Consider the following 27,002-nt stretch of genomic DNA (forward strand, 5'->3'; position numbering starts at 1 on the left):
AGCCTGCTCTGCAAGGCCATGGAATGGATTATCATAGGCCTCATTAACAAGGACATTGTCAACCTTCAAACATGTGATTCTACACAGTATGGCTTTGTCAAGGGGAGGTCATGTCTGTTAAATTTGGTTGGCTTTTTTGAGACAGTCACCAAAGCCATGGATGAGGGGAAGACAGTGCACACTGCCTACCTTGACCTGGCCAAAGCCTTCGACACTATTCCCCGCTCTGGCATAATAGATAAACTCTCTCAGCTAGGCATTGATCCATATGTTACCAGATGAGTAGCTAACTGGCTCACTGATAGAACCACCTAGTCAAAATAGGAGAAGCCACCTCAAGTAGTAGACCTGTATTGAGTGGCATACCCCAGGGTTTGGTCTTAGGGCCTCTGTTATTTGGGATATACTTTTCTGAGGTGCAGGCCAAAACCAGTGAGCTATGGCTAACCAAGTTTACAGATGACTGCAAGCTGGGCATTGTCATAAATTCTCCTAGTGACGTGGACATTCTCCAAGAGGGTCTCACCCAAACAAATGACTGGTGCCATCAACATGGCCTCAAGCTGAATACAAAAAAATGCATCATCATCCCCTTTGAGGAGAGTGTTGTCCCCACAAATTATCATATTAATAACAATGTCCTAAGCACCCAGTTAGTCGCGAGGGATTTGGGCACCCAGATTGATAGCAACCCGACTTTCAACCACCATGCTGTTTCCATTGTACAGAAAGCTTTCTACATGGCCCCACCTTAAAAGTCAGGGTATCTCATCCAGGGACAAGGAGGTCATAACATCCCTGTATTCTTCCCTTATAAGGCCCATTATTGAGTACAATGCCCCATTCGGCATGTACCTCGCAAAGCAGATGCAGCAGCTGGAGAGACCACAGAGGTTCTTCACTGGGAGAATCCAAGGACTCAAAAATCTACCATGCACAGATAGGCTAAAATCCCTGTCCCTCTACACTGTTTCATGCAGACTCCTCAGAGGTGACCTCTTTCTGGCATACAAGGTGATCACTGACCCCGCCTTGATGGGACTGCTGCATATCTGCAAGACAAGTTCCACTCAAGTAACCTGCACACATGGCTTCAGACTGGTCTGTGACATCAATAGAACTTGTTGACGGGACAGATTTGTGTACCAGAGACTCCCCCATCTGTGGAATAGACTTGGTCTTCACGTCAAGCAGAGTACCTCTTTACCCCATTTTAAGTGCAACCTGGATAACTGGATGGGAAATAGAAAATACATCCCTGGGATTTCACCTATGTCCCTTCTGGACAGGGGCATTGGGTGCTGATTTGTCTATACATGGGCTAAACTCTTGGCTAGGCTTATAAGGGCCTCAGGGCCAGTAGCCTAGTAGCTTCTTATGATCATATGAAAGAGTGAAAGATAGGAAGAGAAAATTTAAGGGTTTAGGTATGAAAGAAAATACAAAAGGCAACGGATAAAAAAGGGGGAAAAAGAAACAACACAAGAAGAGGTGTGAATCTTAGTGATAAATATGAACAGTATAAAGAATATAAAAAGAAGATTAGGTGTACTGGAATGGTGCATAACACTTAATATGGTTATTATTATACATGAAGATACAATAATTTTAACAGAAGAGAAGAGATTACAAGTGGAAAAGTTATGGGAGGTGAAATTATTTGGAATATAAGAAAAGAAGCATGCTCAGGTATAGGAATATTATGTAAAAATTCAGTAGAAATCTTGGATTCTTCCTTGTTAATATTGGGTCAGGTGACAGTTGTAGAAGTGAGGTGGAAAAAGCAGGCTTATAGAATTATAGCAATTTATGCACATGTGACAAAGAAAGAAAGAGAGTGGGTGTTTAAAAACATCCGAGACTATGTAAGTGTGAACATGGATCTAATATTAGTGGGGGATTTTAAATGTGACCTGAGAAAAAGGGAAAAAGAGAGTGGTGATGTTAAAATGATATCAGAAATAAGTAAAAGTGGAAAGTTATATATGTGGGACAATGAACAGTGCACTTGCAGAAGGAATAACTTGAGAGCAGAGATAAATTACTTTACTATTTTGGAAAGTTTGAAAATTATACAAGAAGGTATAACAGCTTCAGGATTTTCAGATCATTTTGCAGTTTGAGTACAGATTAAAGAAATAAAGGGATATAAAAATAAGTAAAGGTATTAAAGTATTAAAAAATTAAATGAAAAAGATTGAGATAAGGAAGGTATAGAAAGGGTTAGGCAGCTATGGAAAGATTATGTAGGTATGAAAGAATTTTAAAAGAACTGGATGTCTTGGTGGATTAGTTTTAAAGAAAAATATAAGAAATGTCTCTTGGAATGGCAACATTAAAAAAAAATAGGAGAATAACAAATACAAAGAAGTAAGCAATTATGCTTTTAGAGATTTAGTAAGGAATAAGAAATACATTTTTTGAGAGAGAAGGAAATATATAAGATGAATCAAAGAAAGATTAAAATGATGTTTAAACAAAAGTATTTTTTACAAGAGAGAAGTAAGAGAAGGCACCTTATTTGAATAGAATAGTAAAAGAAAACAAAAAGAATACTAAGAGAAATAAGAAATGAGAGAAGAGACAGTTCTAAAAGTCAACAAGAAATAATGACTGTAGTAGAAAAATATATAGAAAAGACATTTAAAGAGAACAAGATAGAAATAAACAAAAGTGAAAAGTTAAAAAAAATGACAAAACAGAATAATGAAGAGTTTAAATGAAATAACATTAGAAGAAGTGAATAATGTATTCAAATAGTAAATGTGCAATCAGCAACATGATTGGATGGGATAGAATATTTTATGTATAAAACATGTTAGATTGGCAGAAGTATTTTGTGAAGATATTAAATGAATGGTTAGAGGAATGTTTTGTACAAGAAGAACTATATGTCGGAGCTATGAAGTTTATAAGGAAAAAGGGGGAAAAGAGATATTAAGAAATTGGAGACTGATAGTTTTAAATAACTCAGACTATAAGCATTTATGAAAATAATAGAAAATAGATTGGAAAATAGATTAAATAAAATAGAAGAAACAATATTTAGTTAAAAGAGAAAAGGAAGTCAAGAGTTATTAATGACAATAAGAGAAACTGTAGTACAGAAGCTGAAATTATGGCAGGTGATTTGAGTAAAGCATTTGACAGGATAAAAGTTGAGATTTTTATGGAGCATAATGAAAGAATATAAGTGAAAAGATATTAAAAGTATTTGTTTCAGCATATGAGAAAATAAAGTCAAAGTTGTACTGAATGGTTGGTTAAGTCAAGAAGTAGATGTAAAGAGTGATATAAAATAGGGATGTCCAGTGAATAGCATTTTATTTCCATTGGTTATGAATGCAGTTGTCAGTAAAATAAATACGCCATTAACAATAACAGAATAGAGAACTGTAGAAGGGACTAAAGTAACAAATATGTTCTCTTATGTGGATGATGTTGCATTAATGACAAAGAATAAAAAATGGATGGAAGTAGCCATTAGATAACTTACTAAATAGTTGAAGGCTATAGGTATGAGTATAAATAGGGATAAAAGTAAAGGTCTAAGAATAATAGGTAAAATAGGAAATAGTTTGATATGAAAGAAACAGAAATAGTTATCAAATTTGGTAAGGAGATAGTTATAATGAAGCAATGAAAAGATATAATACAAAAATAAGAAATATATGTCTATTTTGGAGAACATGCAAGTTGTCTGGGTCCCCTTTAATAAACACATCACATCGAATGACATTTGATGACCTTTATTAAACTTCCATAAACATAACTTTATTAGCCAGTATTTATTAATTACAACTGACACATAGTATAGTTGATATTAATCACAGCATAAACATCCATGTAATGTTAACTAGGACAGTGTGACCTCGCTCATCTTGACCCAGTAAGCAGCGTCTATACCCACTCGCTTAATTATGAAGCAGCATCCCATCACTCACTTCATTTTCCATTTATTGAATTACACTTTCAACCAAATAAGCAGCAGCCTGATCTCCGCTCACTTATTTTAATTATCAAGCAGCATCCAACTGCTCACTTCCTTTTCCCAACTCATTGAAACGAACATCCAACACCAGAGGGGGGAACAGAAGAGGGCAACCTGCTCCTCTTCTCCACCCACCAGACTGATCAGGTTGTTCCCCCTGTCTCCTACCAAACTTCCAACAACCTAACAGCCCATTGAAAGGCATTAAGTCAAACATCATTCAGTGTACTCCATCCTCTCTAACCAAACTGGATCTGTGTCATCACCTCCCAAAGCCCTCCCACATAAATAGGCAAAGTAGCCAATTGCCAAATGGCTGAAATTAAATCACTGATCCCTGCCCATTGCTAAAGTAACAAAACATAACCTTGCATAACCTCTGTATATTAGCTACATTTTCACTCACCTAACTGCCAATAGTAACTTCACAGTGATTCCCAGGACAATACCTGCCACATGTACCACCAAAACACTAAACCCATGCCACATGAAACCACACAAAAACACACCATCATGCCTAACTGCATCCATGTTGTACTGCCCAATGGACATAATGTACAAAATGAAATTTATTTACAAATCAATATAATAGCAATCCCGACATCACACAAACTACCCAATATAAAGAAAATATTTAATGACCTCATAGCATATGCTGACCAACAATCACCCTCCGAATGACTTCCATACATCCATAAAAGAAAATGACACATGAATCCATTACCAAATCCAACCCTCATAACACAATCTATCTTGTCAATAGCCAATGTCTGTCAACCTTCACACTAATAAACCTACCCCAACCCTTCAAACCAATGAACCACCTACCAGGATTAAGTTCACATGCCCTTGTCACCCGTGTAACTATACTACTCACAGTTAACTCCTCCTTGACCCACTGAACTGTCTTACCTTGTTCCCAAGCCAGAGAAATAACAAAATTTTCTCACCAAACTCCTTTCGACAAGCATCTGCACAACAAATGTAATCACTATGGCAATGCCCTACCATAAGCCTTACTTATAACAGGTGCCCCAATGTCCTGCAACCCAAATCTAACCATCTATCTGTCAGTGCCCTACCCCAACCCTACCTACCCCCAACCTCATAACCCAATGAACCCCCCCCAAACCCTAACATCTACTAAAAAACCCAAAACCGTGCCCTACTTAAGCCTTATAACTTCAGCCTAGCCAGTGGGACAGCAAGCTCCTACCTACCCCCCAACCCTCGCATACATGCAATGCTCCATCCAAACCCTACCTAATCTTAAAGGTCACACATAGCTATAGATAACTTCCTATCAACCCAAAGGAAAGATTGTCAGACAAACCAGAGAACTTACCCATCTCCCAGTCCTACTCCACCATAGCTCCACAATCACTTCTTTCCTTTGTAAGGAAGGAATAGTCCAACAAATTGACCCCCACGCTCCTTGATTCAATAGAAAATCCTTAAGAACCCTATCTATTATCCACACAAGCAAGATTGCCTACACAATTCAGGCTGCTACAAACTCAGTTAAGCAACATGCCTTCCCCATCTGTCACCTGTAGTAGCCGAATACCTACCCACACACGTTAAACAATTGTATGAAACCTACACGCCATCCTCAAACACGCCTCAGCTCCACCCCCTTTAGCTTAGCAATATTGACAAGACCAAGGCCATATATCACTGCAAGCAAACCCCATGCAGTATATGGAACTTAACCTAAAGAAATTCAACACGCATAGGTCCCCTCATATGTAGGCAGTAAAGCACTAAAACCTCAACCTTACTAACTGTTCAAAATTCCTGATCCCATCAGAATAATCCCATTCACATCAATGAATTCACATATCCTAATACTATCCCATTCCAAACCCTTTTTCCCAGCAAGCAAAAAGGTGAAAAGACCCCCCCCCCCCTGCTGCCCTCGGGGCTTGGCTAACTAATCAGTCATCGAGCTCCCAAAATCCAACCAAACTACAGTTATGACTTAACCCCATCCATGGACGACCCCAAAATCCCCATAATTAAACCTAAACACTTGCTACACCAAACCCCTGACATATCTCATCCTTAATAGTCCCTACAGTACTCACATACTGCACAAACTGTCATGCGCTAAAATGGGCAGATAAGATTGTATCACTACCTGTGACCTCACTCAGTGAAGCTCTAGCAGTCAAAAACCTCTTTGCAGCAACATCCATCACCTGATGACAACACTTCCTTCAGACCACCAACTGATATAAAATCGGTGCTGACGCCATCTATGACCTCATTGCATAGCACTCCAACAGCCAAAACCCCTATTGTAGTACCACAATCTGCAAGGAAAAAACAAATGTAAATCATCTGTAATACATAAGGCATATTTGAAAACAACCTACCCACCCTCTGAATGTCCTCAATAAATCCCCTTTCCCGTACCACATCCAAGGTCCTATTACTACTTGGCCCAAAACATCTCACTCTTGTAGGACTGAATATTACCACATTCTCAACTGCAAGGTCTTTATCTGGGCAATCGAGAGCTATGCCTGCCATAGCCCTCCACCACGGCTATAAAAACACACAACGCATGCACACCTGACCAGCATTCTTCACGGGCACCTTCTAACCTGTGAAAAACACACATTCTCACTCTTCCACTGATAAATCACAGCTCTCAATTAAATGAGAGCAAAGGCCCAAAACTAGTTCTTTTTTTTCTTTGATTGCTCTTACAAAATTATAGATAACTAGTCTGTTGTTGCATTAGCATGACATTTCTGAAGAGTAAAACTCTGAACTCAAATGTCTGTCCTCATTTCTAACCACAAGCTTTAATGGCTTCTCAATAATTTGCCAAATAACTTCCATGTTATGAAAACAGACAAAACTATGAGGCAAAGATCTGGACATTCTGCTCATACCTCTCCTTCCTGTGAAAAGGAATGCTTTCACAGCATTTAACAGATTGAGCTACTGAGTCACAAATTTGTAAATGAGAGGTATGATGCTAGTGGAAAGAACTCATATAGTTAGCATTATTTAGCAGGCAGCAATCCTCATTGAATTGAAAAGTAACAGAACAGAAAATCTGGACAGTTAGATAGTATCTCACTCATTCTCTTACTGCATGTGTTTAACTCCAACCACCCTCCCATAAATGGTTGCGTAAAATAAACAGCCATTAATCATGGCCACTTCTCAGCCACCAGTTCAGTCCAGGAAAATGTATGTCCTTGATCCATCAATGAAAATTGTACAAGTTCAAAAGAAATGATTTTTCCTTATCTGAACATAACTAATCTGCAACTAAAATACTAGTCTCAACAGCATCTCATTTGGGGTTGTTATTCCAGTCTTCACCTTGCCAAGCAGCCACCTTCTCCTTCACACCGCTTAAAATTAGTTGTATATTTGGTATATCTTCTAGTCCACTGTCTGGCTATCCCATTCTATTCTGCTTTATCCATCAAGCACTGAGTGGCTATGCTTCCAACCAAGAGATCAGCAGGGCCATAGTCTGTCAAGAAGGGACCCTACAAAGAGCAGCAGAGAAAAAAAAAACTAGACATATGAGACAAACTTCTGGACATGCTGCAAAATCTGTCCAGCTAAGCTTCCCCCCCCCCAAAAAAAATAAACAGATCACAACCTTAAATGCCTCTGGCAACTGTCAGTGCTTAGTGCATAACAGGATTCATGGTCGCACATACACATCAAACAATCCGATATTAGGTCTGCCCCCCCCCAAACCAAGACAGTGTGCTGTGAAGATGGTAACCTGCCTGCTGATGTCCTCCATGCAAAATACCCGCATACAACTAAAGCAGGAAAGCCAATGGACACCAGAGGACAATAAAGCAGTGTTTTATAAATATATATATTTTTAATATAAGCTCACTTCCAAGAAATTAAAGGTGAATGGAGTGAGTCACGCGCAGTTTATGAGGAACCACCAACTTATGCATCAAATATGCTCTGTCTGTGAAATAATGCACACCTCGTACACATTGTTCACATTGCCCACCCTCCCTCTAACAGTGTAGGCCATACAGATCCTGCTCGGAACACCTAATGTCCTGTGAAACCTCCAAAAACAAAGATGTACTGCTTGGCTGAAAACTACCAAATCACATAACCACCAGGACTAATTAAACCACCCCACCAATGAAGTCATCCAAGAGAAACCACCACAAATGCCCCTCCCCATGACAGAAAACTGAAACCTCCTCAAAAACTTCACACAAGGAAATCCACAATACCATGCAAAGATCCAACTGCCACCTCAAACCCTGCACCACTGAAACTGAAGCTCACAGCCTCAAACTTCAGCGCCAACTGCAGGACCTGCTCCACCGCCGTCAGCACCCCACTCTCATCTCTGGTAATAATCACACCAACTCAAATAGAAAAGGCAAAAAAATCAAAACAAGCATCCTGTATTGAAGCAGCCCCACAGCCAGAACATCATACTATATATCAACCCAACCCAGAAGGGAGGCAGACCCAAGCCCAATTTCCCTGACTTCCACTATCATACCCTGTGACAGCAAGCTAGCCACTCACCTCAACTGTATACCCTGGTCACCGATGAACATTCACCCATCTTAACAAGTCCTTCCACACACTCCAGAACGCAGCAATGAAATGGAAACTGAAGTGCACAAACTACCTTAAAATTGCAATTCACTTGAAGACACAACACCATGTCAACTGTGTGCAAAAGCAGGCATTGTTCCATTGCTAAATAAAATCATACCCAGGATAATTAGAACATTTATGCTTATATATACATGCTAGATCATGCAATATCTACTCTAATCTGAAATATGCCTGAGTAACAGAAGAACAGAGCCATCTAAACTCTCTCATGCTGGAACAGAAAAGATCAAGTTAAATCACTACACTAAATAAAAGTGGTTCCGGTTTAATCAATTATCTTGAACAGAGTAGGAAAGAATGCTAATGTACAGGAAACCCTGAATTTGTCCCAGCCATTACTGCTCAATGCGCATGCGGCAACCAACCACTGCTGGCCACATATCACAGCCGGCAAAAATCTGACACTGCACCCAAGAGGAGCCACTCAGTGGCACCACGCCGAGATTGCCACTCCACCACAATCATTTGTCAGCAAGGATGCTCCTGAACCCAACACAACACAAAAGCAACAAACCTGAAATCCCAAACTGTACCAAAAGGAGTCTGACATGGAGAAACTGTTTTGGCACCAAACACAGCACCCCCACACTCCACACAACCTGCGGACTCCTTGGACTCCCCTCAAGCAAGTCAGGGAACCAACACAACCACAGAGCCATTGCAGCAAAAAAAAGAAAAATAACAAATTCTAGAATAACTGCTGCTCCTACCACCCCTTGCTACATATATAATACCTGCACCTACTGCACCCCTGCTATTTAAATATAATAACTGAACCTACTGCACCCACCATTGTTAATCCAAGGCCTATCTGTACCATCTCCTGCTGGTCTCATGACAAGTTTATCTGTAAGCACGTTATGCAACTGATTGTGTATTATTTTTATGAACTGTGCAGTGTAATCATTACCTGCTACTTTGTTTTCTGTAGGTTGTCATAAACCTATGGCTTGTACCAGAAGCTAATCTTACTACATGTTTTAGCAACTGGATCTGTTACCACTTTAAAGATTTGGCTGATTCCAGAGGCTCTTGATGCATTATTTGAACCAATTTAGTGCTGATGTAGTACCAGAGGCTATTTTTGTATACATTTTTAAGGACTTTTGTTTGATTAAACTTTAAACCTATGGCCAGTGGTGGAGGCTAATCATTTACATTGCAAAACAATCAATTTGTTTTACTTGTATGTAAAAGTTACTTTTATGGCTACATGACTGCATTTGATGTAAACTTAAACTTATGGCTGGAACCAGAGATTATTTATTACAATGCTAAACATTCTATTTAGTTCATGCAGAATGGGGCTCTGAGATAGAATGTTCAGTTAATTGTTGAGGAACGTGTGTTCAGTAACATATGAGTGCAGTATTTGCCATAAAACAAAGATCTAACTATTGCTATAATTAGATTATTTACTACTTCTGTACTATTATATTGTGATGAGTATTCTAAACTGTTTATTTTTTATTAGTGTTGTGGTATTTCACAATTGTCTACTGTTCCTTAAACTGTATTTTTAATTTTTTTGGGTGTGCTAAAGCTTTATAACTTTACAACTGCTCACTATTCTCTACCATCTTCTACTTTCTTTTTTCTCAGCCCCAATCCAGCTGTGTCTTATATAATTTGCGGCACCTATCCTGTGGCAAATAACACCACTAACATAAGTAAAGCCAGTGGGACTTCCAACTGTACTGAAGAAACGTGCAGAACTTAAGTGTATGTCTCATTATAATACAAAAGGCATTAGTAGGTTGTGTTTTTTACTGTAATCGTTAATGTACAGAACATAAATACATGAGCCAGCAGCAGGGATTTCAGCCCACCCCCCATGTAGAAACATTCTGATTTCTACCTTTCAAGTCTGTAAAAACACTCCACTCTAAACTGTAATTCTAACCCTTCCAGTCTCTAAAGAAACATGTATCCATCTTTTTTGGTATGTGATATATCCCCACTACCATCCCAGTCTGTCTCTGAGTCAACATTAGCTCACTCAATCACTTTCAGCCCTCAGACATTTGAGTCCCCCCCCCCCCAGGTATACATATTCTGGTTTCTAAAACATTCTACACTAAAGTGCAATTCCAGCCCTTCCAGTCTCTAAGGAAACATTTACCTGTTTATTTTTTCTTCTTCTATGTCATATATTCCCACTACCCTCCCAGTCTGTCTCTGAATCAACAATAGTTGACTCATTCTCTCTCAGAACCCAGGCAAGGTAATTTCTTAGGGCACCCAACTGGTAAAATTAAAAAGGGCTTTCACTCCTTTAAAAAAAAAAGCATTGGCAACAAAAGAAGGACTAACATTATAGATGTGACTTCTGAACAACTGATAGTTTCTTTTTGAATTGCACATACCTTGATTGGCTCATTCGACTCCGTTCGCCCTACGGGCTCACTTCGCTCCTCTCCCTGCCCCCAATTCTCTCTCACCCCTGTATACTATGAATTTATAGGTAACCTCCTTTACTAAGACCCTCCCTTCATCCTCCCATTATCAAATAATTGCATCCATCAGCACCATCTACACATGCCCTTCCACTTCCCACCACTCCAGCCCACCTACAGTTCAATATCCACACCCATATCTCCTACTCACACAGCTGGAAAACCTGCTACCACAGCAGATCACCCACAGCTAGGCAAACCTTTCACGAACTCTGGAACAAAGCAAAAAAGCAGGTTAAGCTCAATAAACAAAATTACTGCATCACTCAACAAAACAAATACAGTACCAAACTGCAAAAATTCTGGGCAACAATAAATAACATCCTACAACCCGGAAGAACCACCACTCCCACCTCCAATATAACAGGTACAGACCTGGACATAGCCTCCAGCTTTAATAACTATTTCACCTCCTCAGTACTCAAACTCTTAAACATCACTTCCTCCAACACCCCACAACCACCTCAGGCCCAAATCAATACCATGCCTTTCACACTTAAGTCTGTTCCTGCCTCTACTATCCAAAAACTCCTAGCCAAACTCAAACCAACCACCCTTGCAGCCAATAACCTTCCTGCCAAATACCACCAAATTGCATCCACAGCTATAACCTATCCTATTTCACTTCTAATAAATAGATCCACTACCGAAAACACCATTCCATCCCTGTGGAAAACCTCATATATCCTACCACTCCACAAAGGTGGCCCCTTCCTAGACCTTTCCAACTATCGACCAATTGCAATTCTCTCTCTCCTCTCTAAGATCCTAGAAAGATGAATTAATCACCAGTCCCTCTCCTATCTCCTCACCAATAGCCTTCTCTCCTCAACCCAACATGGATTTCACCCATCCCACAGCACCACTACTGCCCTACTCAAATTCACCAATACTATAAACTCCCACAGGAATCTAGGTAAATTTGTCTTGGCTACCTTCCTAGATTTATCCAAGGTATTCAACACAGTCTCACATAATAAACTACTGTCTTGTGTCTCTGACCTCAACCTTAATAACCCCACCCTCCTCTGGTTTTAAAGCTATTTAGATAACTGCCAACAATCCATCAAATGGCATAACTCTCTATCCCCCCCACTCCCGACCTCCTTAGGTGTGCCACAAGGATCAATCCTAGGACCTCTTCTTTTTAATATCTTCACAAACCAACTCCACTCGGCTACCTCTAAGGCTGACATAGTCCAATACGCTGATGACACAACTCTCATATGCTCTGCACCCAACATCCAGCTTCAATAAACAAAAAGCCCAAGAAGCATTTTCTGAAATAGAGAACTGGCTTAACAACTCACAACTCATACTAAATCCCAAGAAAACACAACTAATGCCATTCCACTCTACTAAAACAAGGAACCTTAACTTCTCTATACTCTCCATCAGTAAAACCCAAATCACCCGTCACTGAGGCTAAACTCCTAGGAGTTACCATTGACCAGCAACTCAAATTCACAAAGCACATATCAACAACCATCACTAAAGTCCACAAAAAGCTAGGTTCCCTCTATCACTGTAAAAGTTATCTAACCAACAAATTTCAAATTGCAATAGCCAGGACACTCCTCCTATCTACTCTACTTTATGCATCCCTAATTCTAACATCTTTACAAAACTGACCTTAATAAACTTTCCATCTGTTACAACAAAATTGCTAGATTCACTACCAATGCAGAATCATGATCCCACCAATGCCTTTCCCTACAAGCCTTACACTGGCTTGAATTTCCAAACCTATTAAGGTACCATCAACTCAGCCTAGCTCATCTAATTCTGTACTATTCCAAGAAAACCCCTGACCTGACTGGCATGCTGAACTTCTACAATTCAAATAGACAACTTTGGTCCTCCAACAAAGCCTTAATTGAAACCATCACATGCAAAAACAACTCCGGGGATTCACTATTTGCCCATGAAATAGCAAAAATATAAAACAAGCTTCCCCCTGACCTCAGACTACAAAACTCCACACCCTCCTTCAAAAGTCTACTTAAAACATTCCTCTTCACCAACCATCTATGCAACTGTAATTGACCCCCTGAAGCCTTGTCCACTCACTATTTCTATACCCAGTCTATCCTGGACAAAGCAAATACCACCATCTAACTATACCTATCCATGTGTGAGCTATAACCTATATATAAGTGTATGTTCATGTGTGAGTGTGTGTGTGTGTGTGTGTGTGTGTGTGTGTGTGTGTGTGTGTGTGTGTGTGTGTGTGTGTGTGTGTGTGTGTGTGTGTGTGTGTGTGTGTGTGTGTGTGTGTCTGTGTCTGTGTATGTGTATATATATATATATATATATATATATATATATATATATATATATATATATATATATATATATATATATATATTCACTGTATGTATGTGTGTTTATATATATATATATATATATATATATATATATATATATATATATATATATATATATATATTCACTTTATAAGCTCGAAAGCCTGAAATATCAACTTTCAGAATCTCGAGCCTATAAAGTAGAAAGCCGAAAACTACGAAAGACCAGAAGCACGAAATTCAAAATCTTGCACATCGGAGATGTTGAATTAGCGATTCTGGTGTTGCACTGTGTGCATGATTCAGGTAAGTGTTTTTGTTTAAGGGCTTTGGGCAGGGGCTGTGGTGTGTTAGTGTGTTTTGTTAGAGTGATGTGTGTGCCCTAGGGGAATGTTGCTTGTGTGGTGGTGTTTCATGTGTGTGTATGTAGTGTGACCTTGGAGTTAGAATATTTAAGTAGGGGGGTGTGGGGGGGTGCAGCCCCCCATATGGGTCGTGCAGGGGGGATTGCCCCCCTGCATATAGTAAGGGTAGGTGTGTGTGTTTGTTTAGTTGTGTGCGTGTGTGTTGTGTTAATTTTTTGAAAGTGTCGAGAGGTATGTGTTTTTGTTTTGTTTGTTTTGTATGTGCTGTGTACTGTGTGCTGTGCATTTTTGCGGTTTTGTGGTTTCGCGGTTTTGGGTGTCATGGTTGTCTGTTTTTGGTGATATGGAATTTCAACTTCATGCTCTGGAGATACTGAAATTCGATATTTCAGTATTTCGAGATTATGAAGTGAATCTATGCATATATGGGTCCTCTTCACATGGTCGACTTTTCAGAAAGTTGACTTTCATATGGCCGAGACCATATGATCGACTTTCGAAAAGCCGACCATGGGGATCCACTATCTCTGTACAGTGCGGAATAGGAAAATTTACTTCTTCAGCACTGTAGTGCGATCTCGGAGTTGGTATATTTAAGTTATGGGGGGTGTGGGGAGCGGATCCCCCCATGCGGGGTACAGTTTAAGGTAAGTGTTTGTTGTGTTTTATGTGTTTAGTTTACATGGTTGACTTTTTGAAAGTCGATCATATGGTCTCAGCCATATGAAAGTCGATTTTCTGAACAGTCGACCATGTAAAGTAGACCCGCATATATATATATATATATATATATATATATATATATATATATATATATATATATATACTCTTACATGTATATTTGCTTGAATATATATATATGGAAACTTAAACATTTATATACGCATATTCATTTGTGAAATATCTTGCAGTGCTCTACCAGGTTCTTATCTACTCTCATTGTATATTTTGTACACTTGTATTTTCAACCAAAAGGGGGAATATCCTCTTATTGTATACTAATGGCTGTAAAGTCTACAATCTGTATGCTACTATTCTATAATGTCTCTTTTGTAAACTTTTCTTCTCTCTGTATGGAGTATGGAGTATGGAGTTTTTCTCCCCAGGACTCTGCTGAAAATGGACACTTGTTGTCCAGTCAAACTATTCTGGCAAACAATTGTTAAATAAAATAAATTAAATAAAATATCTGTACCTACATGTCATCCTGGATGTAAACTCACACGAGCAAGTTAATGCCAAAATACGATTCCTTACCCAGTTACACTTGCATAACCCCCTTAAGCCCCTCCCTACCCATATCTCATTTCCTCACAATCATCCTTCAATCACAATTAACACGTTCATCCCCCTACCCTCTTAATTCCCACTACTATATTTATCCAACCCCCACCTAAAGATGTCCATGGACAAACTGGTTTGTTACCAAGCCTCATTTGTTATATAAAAGTTTATTTAATAATTCAGTATGAATGGGAAAAAATTGCATATTTGACAAATGTGTTTATGATCCCTATAAAATATGAGAAGGAATTAATGTCTACTGTGTTTTCATTTATATGGCCATCCAAATTAAATCTAGTGAAAAGAGTCGCATTACATGTTATACAAAAAGAAGGAAGGTTGAGTTTGATAAATCCAGCTGTTTATGTAGCTTCACTGAATCTATATAAAATGTTGACTTGGTAAAACAAGTCTTTGATAAGTATAATAATGAAAGAAAAATACAAGAAAATACGGTTTATGATGAGTAAATTTAAAAGAGGGAAAATGTGTGAATGGAGAAATAAAAGGTTATCAAGAAAAACTTATGTTATGGAAAATAATGATAAGTGACAGAAAATGATAGGAAAGAATTGTATTTAAACATCATGAATACGTATCACTGTGTTTATCCATGGGAATTGTTGGAAGGAGAGAAAAAATAAAATCTATAGAAACTAGACTAGAGTGTTATAAGAAATATTTACAATGTAGAGATTTTCTTTTGAGATTATCAATATAGACATTGCCAGTGAAATCATGTATGCAATATAAAAACAGAAGAAAGAATATGCAATTATTGTAGTGAAGCTGAAACAACAGAACATGTTTTTTAAGATGCAAAAGGATGAAGAAATTTGGGGAAAAACAATGTGAAAATAATGTTTTGGAGAGTATTAAGCAAATTATGGTTATAAGTATGGATACATTGAAGTATGGTTATTATAGTAATAAAAAGAGTGGAATATTTAAAGAAAACAGAAAGATATTTTATATAACATAGACTATATGGAATGAAAGACTGAATGAGTTAAACCTAATGGGGACTGGATATTGGCAGAGATATTCCACAGAATTCACAAAACTCTGTGCAAGAATAAGACTATTCTTGCACGGAGTGGTTCGTGTCCGTTTAGAATAGCAGTGTGCCTTGCATATGCATGAAGGCGTGCTGCTATGTAATCTAAACAGACATGAACCAGGAACAAGTGCACAGGGTGTGTGTCAGCAGTGCCTGCAAATGTAACACATCCCCTTCACTCAGAAAGTGCCATATGGCACTTTTTGATACAGTTGAGTGTCAATGTATATAATATTAGAGCCTGGCTCTAATATTATATGCTAAACCAGTGTCAGTAGACACTGAAATGTAAGTAGCTAACATTTCAGTGTTCAAAAAAACAAAACACGAACACCTAGAAGGCAGCAGCCTTCAAGTGCACAACCCCAAATGTATGCACTCTTGCCCTACAGGCATGGAAGCAGTGGGGCAAGAGGAAAGCAATAAAAATTATTTTTTTTCATCAAATAAATCCAAAATTTAAGCAGTGTGCAGACAAGTGCTACTTTGATACAAAATGTCATCAAGCAGCTGTACATATGTATGTATGTATATATATATATATATATATATATATATATATATATATATATTTATATATAAATACATTTCCCCTACTGTTTAAAGACTGTGCTGCATGATATGTTTGAGAAAACATCACACATATCTATACACACATATATATACAGTTGTAAGCGGGTGCGACATGGACAGTTATGTCTAGTGTGAAATCCATTTTGGGAACACATTGCCCTTGTTTGTGAAGGTGAGATTGGTATGTTGGGGAAGGAAAGTAGGTATATTTGGGCAGGTAGGTTGGGTTGGAAAACAGACAAGACAGCATACAGGGGCAGTATATGACACATGGTGGATAAACACCTTGGATGGGGAGTGGTGTTTGGAAAGTGGAAGCCCATGAACCCCCAAATGGAAACAGTGGGACCAAGGTCCCCAACCATGGGCAGTCACAACTGCATCTTCACGGCCCTGAAGGTGGCTGAGCTGGGTACTGAGCAGGAGGAGCATGTGGACCCTGTAATTGTGTACCGAGGGCCTCAAGGTGGTGTAGCAGATCTCACAATTCCCTGTGGAGCTCCCTATGCACCAGACCCTGGGCCTGACTTCAGGAGACAGAATCCTGTCTGTGTGTGCTCCCAGGGGTGGCAACAAACACCATCCCCTGAGGTGGTTCCACCTGAAGGTAGTGCAGGACCAGCAGATGATGAAGTCCTGGGGTGGGTCCCAGATATGCTGTGGCCTGGTAACATGTCCAGAGGAGGTGGGAGAGGTGGTTCTGCTGGGAGCAGCCTTCCCAAACATGCTATTGTGTCACCGTTATAGAACATATGTGGATAGTAATAATCCACACAATCCAGGATTACATCTAACAGCATGCTTAGATATCCCCATTAACACAAAACACCAGATTTGGAGCAGTCGCATAGCAAACAGAACACATGCATATATGGAACCATAGTGGCCCTTACAGTGGCATGCAGGTGACATTGTTAGCAACAGGCCACCAATGATAGTGTTTCAACATGGAACATGACTAGAAACACATTGCAATATTTGTTGTACAATACGATATATGTCCCAACAGTAGGTTTGCTGTAAACATACCTATTGAGTTGTGTGTTCAGATTATTGCTGCAGATATGGTGAGGGGGAGACAGAAATGTCAATTAACAACTATTATATCCTTGCAGTATGAGGTCCTTAGACCTTTTTTCCCCTTTATGTCTTTCAGGCATCATGTCTAGAGAGCAGCTTCCAGTTTATTCCCCCCAGGAAAATGATGTGATCATCAACTACCTGGTGCAGCACCACCAAACCCTCTTTGGCCGTACAACCCATGATCTGCAGGAGAGGGCTGCCCTGTGGAATGAGCTCATCCACAGGGTAAACGATGTTGGCCTGCATAACCGCAGTTATGAGCAGGTCCGACATTGCTGCACTGACCTCATCTGCCATGCCCATCAACATGATGCTGCAGTTAGGAGGGACCAGCTAGCCACGGGGGGGGGCATGCCATCCAGCCACTCCTGACACATGCTGAGGAGCTCCTCACCAGTCTCAGGGCACCTGCCCACCAGCAAAGCCAAGGCCCAGCTGATAGCTATGTGGAGGTGGGTGCTACCCACACAATGGAAGAGTACCGTGCAGGTAAGGCCACACGGCACATCAGTAGACCACTGTCGCTTATCCATCTGTAATGTTTCATCATGCATATGTGAGATAAAATATATAAAGTCTGTTGCTGCAGTGTAGTAATGAACAGATGTGCATAATCTGTAGTATTGTGGGTTTCTACTGCTGATGTACTGAAATGCTGCTCCCACCCTGTACCAATGCCATAGGTGTGGCTACTGACATCACATCTTCCACACAACTATGTAGGTCCCTCTGGTATACCTCTGGGGCAGCAGCCTGTAGCTGGTGAGTATGGTGTTCTTTGTTCAGGTTTGCCAATACACCGGCCATGTTATGGCCTTGGTATTTGCCATGCACACATTTAACACACCTACCCATAATGCATGTTGTACATGTTCACTTATTGCTGCTGTTAACTCCACTGCAACACAGTGGTCACCATGGTGGCATATCTGAACGGTATGTAAGAGTCCTGCAATATAACTAACAACCTATCATTGCAAGATGTGTGCACAGAGATGAACATAATGGTGGGGCAAATGGGCTACAGTAAAAAAATGTCTGAAACATCACCCTTATACAGTGCTACAACAGTATATATATATATATATATATATATATATATATATATATATATATATATATATATATATATATAATGATGATAACAACCAGGCTCTCTCACCACGGAACTGTAGAAGGCAGCTTAGAAATTCTGTAAATAACCCAATGTTCACGATAAACAAAGTTCACGAAAAACAAAGTCAAGACAACAGCTTCAATTTCCCAATAGAAATATCATCATAGTCCAGGATAAATTCAGCAAAGAACCTTTATTAACTGTGAGCGCTTTCGCGTAGCAACCACTACGCTTCATCAGACAGTACATTTAGCATTTAAAAACCTCAATTTATACAATGAAAAGTAAAAAGGGCGCCAAAATGAAACAGATAAACTGTTCAATTGCTTAATTGCTTAGTTAATTAGGTATTATAACTTAATGCAGACATTTCAAAAAAGGGATCTCAGAACCTTAAAGGTAGACAATGTTATTCATATCTAATCATTCTACTATCAAGCAGAAATGAAACTATAATACTAAATAAATAATGAGAGAACAAATGAATAAAACAAACAAGTTAATAAAACGGAAAAGCACGGATTAAATGCGCAAAATAAAAACACAAATAAATACAGATAAAAACCTTATATAATTTAATCTGTGCACTTATTATATGGCAGTGTAGTACGTATACTTGCCAGACAACTGCAAAAATATAATCATTTAAACAAAAATCATAGAATCCCATGGGGATAATATATTTCATTAAAATCTTATATTACATGCTCTTATTTAACAGTGTTAGATGGGTTCTGTTCTTAATGAATCATGAGAATAATGATAATAATAAAATGAAATAAACAAAATTTAGAATTATGTTAAAATTATTAGAATGATTCATATGAACTATAAACACATGTTGATGATCATTCTCCCTTTATAAACTCATGGAAATGCATAGAGTATATCAAATGATTATAGTAAATAATTAATAATTAATAATTAATATATTTGAGTATGTTATGTACATAATAAATATGTAGATAAATAAATGAATAGTTTTAATGAATCAATATATAAATGAATGAATCAATAAATAGATAGATGAATAAGTTAATAGATACTTTTAATATATTATGTTAATATATAGATAAAAACACACATTAAATATTAGATATGATAAATATAATATGATATAATATATATCAAAATGTGGATGCAGATGAGATGCGTATATAAGGACTGTTATTCAACTGTGTTTATTTGCATTTGAAAAAAATATATATAAATAATAATATCTAGATAACAATCAGAGAATGCTAGATAAAATGCTAAAATCAAGTACTAAGAGCCTATCTGGCTTCCAAAACAGATTTAATGGAAACATGGTTGTTAATGCCAGGGGGTATATGTGCAGCCAATCTCAAAATCCATTTTAATTCCTTATTGTTCAAGAGCAATATATTATCTCCACCTCTTTTGTTGTGTGTGACTATTTCTAGTACCCTAAAATCAAAATCATGGGAAGGATACTCTAATACATGTTTCGCCAAGGCATTTAATTCATTCTTCTTCTGAATATCATATAAATGGCCATATATCCTATCTTTTAGACATCTTTTAGTAAGGCCAACGTAAAAGGCCTGACATTTCTTACAAGTTGCAAGATAGATAAGATTCTTGGTACAACAATTGGCAAAAAACCTTGGCTGAAAAATATAATTCAGTGTAGGGTGTTGAAATTCTAACATTTTAGAAATAGAGCCACATCTATTACAATTGTGGCGGGGAAAAGTGCCCTTCTTATGACTAGAAAATGAGGATAAAGGTTGAATTGTACATTTATCATTGCATAATAGCCGTTTTAAATTCAAACTATTTCTGAACATAAAATGTGGTTTTGCCCCTACTATTTGCTTGACGAATGGATCTGTAACAAGGACCTTCCAATTATTGTAAAAAATCTTCTTAATATCATTAATGATACTAGTGTAGTTTAAGGTTACAGCTACGAATTTAGTTTGTCTGTTAAAATCTGTTCTTTTCTTAGTATGGATGTTATGATTTTCTACCAATGTATTTTTAATAATGCTGTTTTTAATAGTTGTAACTAAGCTTGGATCATACCCTCTTTCTCTGAAGAGTGTCTCTAAGCGATCTGCTTCTAGGTGTAATGTGGATGTATCTTTACAGAGTCTTGTTAATCTAATGAAGTGACTTTTAATGATGCCAGGGAAAATGTACCTGGGATGCATACTATCAAAAGTCAAGAGGGTATTCCTCCAAGTTGGTTTCCTATACAGCGTAGAGTTGATGGTACCATGTTCTGTAATGTTTAAAGTCACATCTAAAAAGTTTATGGTATCAGGTGAACATTCCATGGAAAAATGCAGGAAGGTAGATGTGGTTTCAAGATAAATTAGGAAATTTTAAAATCATTCTCAGTACCTTCCCAAACAATGAGAATATCGTCCACAAAATGTTTATAGACTTTTATCTTAGCAAACAAGGGGTGGGTAAACAGGCATCTGCGCTCCCATGCTAAAACAACCAAGTTGGAATAGGTGTTAGCACAAGGGGTGCCCATTGCCACCCCCTATTTCTGTAAATAATAATCATTCAGAAACATGAATACATTGTTATTTAAAACTGCATCCAATAATTGGCCTACAAGTAGCTGTCTATCATTCGAAAAAGATGTTTCTGCCACTAATATTTCTCTCACAGCTTCAATGCCCAAGTCATTAGGAATTGATGTGAAAAGATTTTTCACATCTAAAGTTATAAGAAGGTACTCATGCTCATGGAGGGCCAACTGTATCCCTGATAGATAATCAAGTAATTGGTAGGTATCTTTTAAAATAGTAGTAAAAGAATCTACTACTGGTCTAAGTAAAAATTCTATAAAAGATGAAATGTTAGCAGTAACCCAGTTGTCACCTGACACAATGGGTCTAAGTGGAATGGGACTTTGATTTTTGTGGATTTTTGGTAATCCCTTTATAGTGGGTATGGTGGGGCTGTCTATCAGTAAATAGCTGTACATTTCTTCACTGATTTGTCTACAGATGAATAAATCATATATTATATCATGTACATTCTTAATTATACTATTTACTTCATATAGCTTCAATCTGGCATATGTCATATCATCATTAAGCATAGAATGCATGTTTAAATTATAATCAGACGTGTTTAAGATGACTACCCCACCCCCTTTGTCAGCTGGTTTAACAGAAATTTCATTGCATTGCTTCAAATGTCTTAAAGAGTTAAATTCTTCTAAAGTTAGATTGTAAAAACCAGGTTTTACCTTACTAGAAAACAATTCATAAAAATCGTGTTCACATAGATTTAAAAAACATTCTATGTTGTGGGGAAATGGGGGCATAAAAGTGCTTTTCCGTTTAAAAGCAGTAAAAACAGCATTACTAGTGGAGTCAGCTTTCTCTCTGAAAAACACTTTTAAAGCTACTAATCTACAAAATAATCTAAGATCAATTAAAACTTCACTTAAAGTGTCAGCACAAGCTGGAATGAAGTTCAATCCTCGATTTAGTAAAGAAATGTCAGCATCAGAAAAAATAAAATCAGAATAGTTATACAATAATGTAGTCACATTTTTGTTCTTCTTGTTGGCTGATGATTTTCTTTTGAAAGTTTCCTTTTCCTTGGGCCTCGGCTCATAGAACGTCCCCTGTGATAAAATTGTTGTTTCACAGGGTATGGTAAAAAAGTAGACGTGGAAGGACCTGAAGGAACAACAGAGTTAGAGTCTTTGGGTCTAGCTCCCGGATTGCTAGGTGGCTGTTGCAAAGCTAATTGGTTAGGAGGGGGTGTGTCAGTCACAGCAGGAACAGTAATGTTAGTGTTTATCCCCTCTAAAGGTGTGGCAAGCGGCGGAACATTGATAGGAAAAGCATTTACATTACTAACGTTACTGGTGGAACCATCTACACGAATAGAAAATTGTGTGTGGTTCGTATTCTCATTTAAATTACTTCCATTCTGTGCAGCATTATTGCCTCTCGGCCATACAAATATCTGCCGTGATTTGAAATCTTGGAAGTCCCTTTGCAGCTTGCGCAATTTAGTTGCCTTTAGTCTTTCGCTGAAGGCATTTACTTGCAAACAAATATTGCGCATTCTCCTAACACAATACTCCGCTTTAAAGCGGTGGCTTAAATCTTTGAAGGTTGCATCAATTTTATCTCGTAATTCAGTCTCTATAGGGGTAAAATAATCAAGCAAAAGCTTAATATACCTGTATCCGAGGTCGATATTTAAGTCCTGCCATTTTTTAAGAGTACCGGGTGCGCCTCCCCGTATGATGGCATGCAAAGTACTCGCATCCCTCTGGGTATAATGGAATAGTGTAGGCACGCTTCCAGATGTTGCCTTTGCCAGGCGTATCTCTGCAGTCTATACATATCGTCCTCGAGTTCCTTGGATGCAGTGTTAAAGTCAGACATATTAAAACCTTCTTCATTCACGGGAGCAGCATTTTCTGCTTGGGATAGGTCCAGAGCCAATAAAGGGTTCGCCTGTAAATGTAGCAAGTCCTCCAAAATTACTGAGGCATCCCTCGTCCCTGGAGTGTAATCCAATTCAATATTAACAGTGTCCATCGTGTGCAGGCGTGTGCAAACGGTGAAAATAATGTCAAAAAGAGAGTATACAAAAAACTTTTCACCGGTAGCTAGAGAGAGTGCCTGTAGTAGCAAAGCAGGTAAAATGATGATAACAACCAGGCTCTCTCACCACGGAACTGTAGAAGGCAGCTTAGAAATTCTGTAAATAACCCAATGTTCACGATAAACAAAGTTCACGAAAAACAAAGTCAAGACAACAGCTTCAATTTCCCAATAGAAATATCATCATAGTCCAGGATAAATTCAGCAAGGAACCTTTATTAACTGTGAGCGCTTTCGCGTAGCAACCACTACGCTTCATCAGACAGTACATTTAGCATTTAAAAACCTCAATTTATACAATGAAAAGTAAAAAGGGCGCCAAAATGAAACAGATAAACTGTTCAATTGCTTAATTGCTTAGTTAATTAGGTATTATAACTTAATGCAGACATTTCAAAAAAGGGATCTCAGAACCTTAAAGGTAGACAATGTTATTCATATCTAATCATTCTACTATCAAGCAGAAATGAAACTATAATACTAAATAAATAATGAGAGAACAAATGAATAAAACGAACAAGTTAATAAAACGGAAAAGCACAGATTAAATGCGCAAAATAAAAACACAAATAAATACAGATAAAAACCTTATATAATTTAATCTGTGCACTTATTATATGGCAGTGTAGTACATATACTTGCCAGACAACTGCAAAAAACAAAAATCATAGAATCCCATGGGGATAATATATTTCATTAAAATCTTATATTACATGCTCTTATTTAACAGTGTTAGATGGGTTCTGTTCTTAATGAATCATGAGAATAATGATAATAATAAAATGAAATAAACAAAATTTAGAATTATGTTAAAATTATTAGAATGATTCATATGAACTATAAACACATGTTGATGATCATTCTCCCTTTATAAACTCATGGAAATGCATAGAGTATATCAAATGATTATAGTAAATAATTAATAATTAATAATTAATATATTTGAGTATGTTATGTACATAATAAATATGTAGATAAATAAATGAATAGTTTTAATGAATCAATATATAAATGAATGAATCAATAAATAGATAGATGAATAAGTTAATAGATACTTTTAATATATTATGTTAATATATAGATAAAAACACACATTAAATATTAGATATGATAAATATAATATGATATAATATATATCAAAAATGTGGATGCAGATGAGATGCGTATATAAGGACTGTTATTCAACTGTGTTTATTTGCATTTGAAAAAAATATATATAAATAATAATATCTAGATAACAATCAGAGAATGCTAGATAAAATGCTAAAATCAAGTACTAAGAGCCTATCTGGCTTCCAAAACAGATTTAATGGAAACATGGTTGTTAATGCCAGGGGGTATATGTGCAGCCAATCTCAAAATCCATTTTAATTCCTTATTGTTCAAGAGCAATATATTATCTCCACCTCTTTTGTTGTGTGTGACTATTTCTAGTACACTAAAATCAAAATCATGGGAAGGATACTCTAATACATGTTTCGCCAAGGCATTTAATTCATTCTTCTTCTGAATATCATATAAATGGCCATATATCCTATCTTTTAGACATCTTTTAGTAAGGCCAACGTAAAAGGCCTGACATTTCTTACAAGTTGCAAGATAGATAAGATTCTTGGTACAACAATTGGCAAAAAACCTTGGCTGAAAAATATAATTCAGTGTAGGGTGTTGAAATTCTAACATTTTAGAAATAGAGCCACATCTATTACAATTGTGGCGGGGAAAAGTGCCCTTCTTATGACTAGAAAATGAGGATAAAGGTTGAATTGTACATTTATCATTGCATAATAGCCGTTTTAAATTCAAACTATTTCTGAACATAAAATGTGGTTTTGCCCCTACTATTTGCTTGACGAATGGATCTGTAACAAGGACCTTCCAATTATTGTAAAAAATCTTCTTAATATCATTAATGATACTAGTGTAGTTTAAGGTTACAGCTACGAATTAAGTTTGTCTGTTAAAATCTGTTCTTTTCTTAGTATGGATGTTATGATTTTCTACCAATGTATTTTTAATAATGCTGTTTTTAATAGTTGTAACTAAGCTTGGATCATACCCTCTTTCTCTGAAGAGTGTCTCTAAGCGATCTGCTTCTAGGTGTAATGTGGATGTATCTTTACAGAGTCTTGTTAATCTAATGAATTGACTTTTAATGATGCCAAGGAAAATGTACCTGGGATGCATACTATCAAAAGTCAAGAGGGTATTCCTCCAAGTTGGTTTCCTATACAGCGTAGAGTTGATGGTACCATGTTCTGTAATGTTTAAAGTCACATCTAAAAAGTTTATGGTATCAGGTGAACATTCCATGGTAAAATGCAAGAAGGTAGATGTGGTTTCAAGATAAATTAAGATAAATCATCTATCTATTTATTGATTCATTCATTTATATATTGATTCATTAAAACTATTCATTTATTTATCTACATATTTATTATGTACATAACATACTCAAATATATTAATTATTAATTATTAATTATTTACTATAATCATTTGATATACTCTATGCATTTCCATGAGTTTATAAAGGGAGAATGATCATCAACATGTGTTTATAGTTCATATGAATCATTCTAATAATTTTAACATAATTCTAAATTTTATTTCATTTTATTATTATCATTATTCTCATGATTCATTAAGAACAGAACCCATCTAACACTGTTAAATAAGAGCATGTAATATAAGATTTTAATGAAATATATTATCCCCATGGGATTCTATGATTTTTGTTTAAATGATTATATTTTTGCAGTTGTCTGGCAAGTATACGTACTACACTGCCATATAATAAGTGCACAGATTAAATTATATAAGGTTTTTATCTGTATTTATTTGTGTTTTTATTTTGCGCATTTAATCCGTGCTTTTCCGTTTTATTAACTTGTTCATTTTATTCACTTGTTCTCTCATTATTTATTTAGTATTATAGTTTCATTTCTGCTTGATAGTAGAATGATTAGATATGAATAACATTGTCTACCTTTAAGGTTTTGAGATCCTTTTTTGAAATGTCTGCATTAAGTTATAATACCTAATTAACTAAGCAATTAAGCAATTGAACAGTTTATATGTTTCATTTTGGTGCCTTTTTACTTTTCATTGTATAAATTGAGGTTTTTAAATGCTAAATGTACTCTCTGATGAAGCGTAGTGGTTGCTACGCGAAAGCGCTCACAGTTAATAAAGGTTCTTTGCTGAATTTATCCTGGACTATGATGATATTTCTATTGGGAAATTGAAGCTGTTGTCTTGACTTTGTTTTTCGTGAACTTTGTTTATCGTGAACATTGGGTTATTTACAGAATTTCTAAGCTGCCTTCTACAGTTCCGTGGTGAGAGAGCCTGGTTGTTATCATCATTTTACCTGCTTTGCTACTACAGGCACTCTCTCTAGCTACCGGTGAAAAGTTTTTTGTTATATATATATATATATATATATATATATATATATATATATATATGTGTGTGTGTGTATACCACTATTACTATGGCAACTGCTACA

Source organism: Protopterus annectens, chromosome 2.part0 (assembly GCF_019279795.1).
Source record: "Protopterus annectens isolate FY-2018-M chromosome 2.part0, PAN1.0, whole genome shotgun sequence".
Taxonomy (NCBI): domain Eukaryota; kingdom Metazoa; phylum Chordata; order Ceratodontiformes; family Protopteridae; genus Protopterus; species Protopterus annectens.